A 2,792-nucleotide genomic window follows, 5' to 3' on the forward strand; every position below is an offset into this window, starting at 1 on the left:
GTGTCCTGGCTTCCGTGTTGTAGGATGTCTTTCGTGCTGCATCATGGGGTGCAGTTTTTAGTTGTTTTGCGGTATATGTGTTTGCATGAGTATTGGATGAAGGGATTTTTGCATGAGTGTGTGCGCTGCTGTGGGTGTAATTTTCCGTGTTGTTTTTTTGCATGTGGTATTTTTCTTTTTCACGGTTGGTGACCTAACACCCCCCGCCACACGCCCTTGCGGCGGCTTGCGGGGTATTATGTAGATGTAGATAGATGAATATGCTTAATTTATTGATCCTGTAGTTATCGTTATGAACATTCGAACGCTGTTTTGGACTAGCAAGCGATGATTTAACTGATATTCAATTTAAAATGAAAGCGAAAGTTACCCTTCATCTTCACAAGGCATCACAAACAACGAACTTAAGGCAAAAAAGTTTGCTCGTTGCACGGGGGGGGGGGGGGTAGAACGTGAAAGTCAGCCAAGTGAAAGAGATAAATGATTCAACTTATTAGAATAAAATTCGAAAAAAACCATTGCCAAGGTTTAACTACATTCCGCCACAGACATTGGTTTTGAAGCATTAGAATCTTGGAAAGTGAATGTAAAACATGCATCTTTATTTTACCACTCGCTTTGCACTTCTATGAAGATTAAATTTGGGCGAATGAGCATCTTGCATTAAGGTTAACTTTGCGCAGTGGCGATATCGTAACCAATGAAGTTCTACTGAGGTGCGATTATTGCTAGTTGAAAACTTATACCAATACCCCGCCGATTCGACGTGAAACATCGTCGGATAAGGCAATTTTTGGATGCTTCTACGGAAGCCAATAATTCACTTTTAAAGGAAAAACGTCATCATAAGCTATAGGAGGAAAGGTAATGACACGTTTCAGGGGGCCAGGAGTGATCAAGATCTCGTCTACCTTGCCGATTACTCCTGATAAATAAGGATTATGGATGCTATTGGAAGATTTGCCTATGCCCTACTACCATCATTAGAAACGCCCCTTGGCTTCAGGACAAGGAAAGGTAAATAGTGTACATTTTTCGCCTTGGGTTCAGGAATTGCAAAAGGCTCAAATAATGTCCATCAATTTGTTTAAATTTACAACGAGAAAGGAATGAGCGAGATAAAACAGCGTATGACAGTTAACACTGATCCCGGCTGGTTCAAGCACTTCATCTCTCCTCGGACGATACGCAGTTAAAATAAAATTAGACGGAACCACTCCTGCTTCCTAACGTGAAAACGTAACTCTAACTCAATTATCATTGCACGATGTAAATAGCCATCTACAGCCACACAATACTATGACTTATTATTATCGGGTGAAAGTGGTAGACAAGTGGATAGTATCTTTTCGAGTCACGTCGGGGGTACCTCAGGGAAGTGTGATCGGGCCGTTGCTTTTCTTGATATTTGTTAACGATTTGAACCGCGAAGTGAAAAGTAAAATTAGGATGTTCGCGGATGACACGGTGATCTATCGGGAGATATCTGGGGATGAGGATCGTTTTATTCTAGAGCAGGATTTAGATTGCATTACTAAATGGTGTTCTAACTGGGGATTGACTCTAAATTATAATAAATGTTCAGTGGTAAATTTCTTTAAAAGATCAACGGGATTTGCTTACAAATTAGCTGGAGGTGACCTAGCAGTAGTTGATACGGTAAAATACCTAGGTGTCACATTCACCAAAGACGCCAGGTCGTGGCCCATGTGGGCACCAACGACGTCACGGACCGTGGATCCGAGGAGGTCCTCCGTTCCCTTAGGGAACTGAGCTCCGAGGTGAAGCGCGTCCAGGGCGTCGAGGGGGTTCGGCTGGGACTAACGGTCTGCAGCATCGTTCCGAGGGAGGATCGCGGGTCTCTGGTTTGGAGCCGAGTGGAAGGCATAAACCAGAGACTATCGAGATTCTGCTCGGACATAGGAGCCTCCTTCGTCGACCTGAGGCCAACCCTCCGATCTTGCAGGACTCCCCTTAACCGATCTGGGGTCCATTACACGGCGGAAGCGGCGAGTAAGGTAGCGGATAGGATACTCGACCACTGTAGGCCTTTTTTAGGATAGAGGGCAGGTCACTTAGTGGGTCAATAACATCTGGGGATAGCGCGTATAATATTATTAATAAAAATATAAAAGTCATTGACAACACTGGCATTGATTTAGAAAGACATGTGACACGCACTTCCCCACAAAGGCGTCCTAAATTACAGTCAGGCACAAATAAGGACGTTATTCAACATCAAAATAATTTAACTATACTTGTTATAAATTGCAGAAGCCTCAAGAACAAATCAGCAGATCTAGAACACATAATCCAAACTCATTCCGCTGATATAGTATTAGGCACAGAGAGTTGGCTGTGCAATGATATTAATGACCAAGAAATTTTCCCAATAGATTTCAAAGTTTACCGACACGATAGAGATACAAGACCCGGAGGAGGGGTTTTCGTGGCAGTTAAAAGTCATTTTGAAAGCAGGCAAGTTTCATTTGAAAATAATAACATAGAAAGTGTTTGGTGCACCTTAGTACGGACCAATCAACCCAACATAAATTTATGCTCTTTCTACAGACCTCCAGACTCAGATTTGAAAACACTTCACACCCTCAACGATCAAATTCACAAGTTTACACGTAAATATAATAACAGCATAAACATAATTGGTGGCGACTTTAACCTCCCAGGTATAGATTGGGACAGCAATATCGTTAAATCTGGGACCCGCGATCGCGAATCTTGCAATTCCATGATAAAATTGGTTCAAAGAAACTCCCTTCATCAAGCAGTACGCA

General features: G+C 42.6%; 1 non-coding gene across 1 annotated transcript; it reads left to right on the top strand.

Moving 5' to 3' along the window:
- The first annotated feature begins 671 nt into the window (after positions 1-671).
- LOC139691320 (U4 spliceosomal RNA) lies at positions 672-812 on the top strand. Its single transcript, XR_011701585.1, has one exon. It is a non-coding gene; the product is annotated as a U4 spliceosomal RNA (small nuclear RNA).
- Positions 813-2,792: the final 1,980 nt, after the last annotated feature.

The sequence above is a fragment of the Hetaerina americana genome, unplaced genomic scaffold (genome assembly GCF_022747635.1).
Source record: "Hetaerina americana unplaced genomic scaffold, ioHetAmer1.1.p SCAF_32, whole genome shotgun sequence".
NCBI lineage: Eukaryota > Metazoa > Arthropoda > Insecta > Odonata > Calopterygidae > Hetaerina > Hetaerina americana.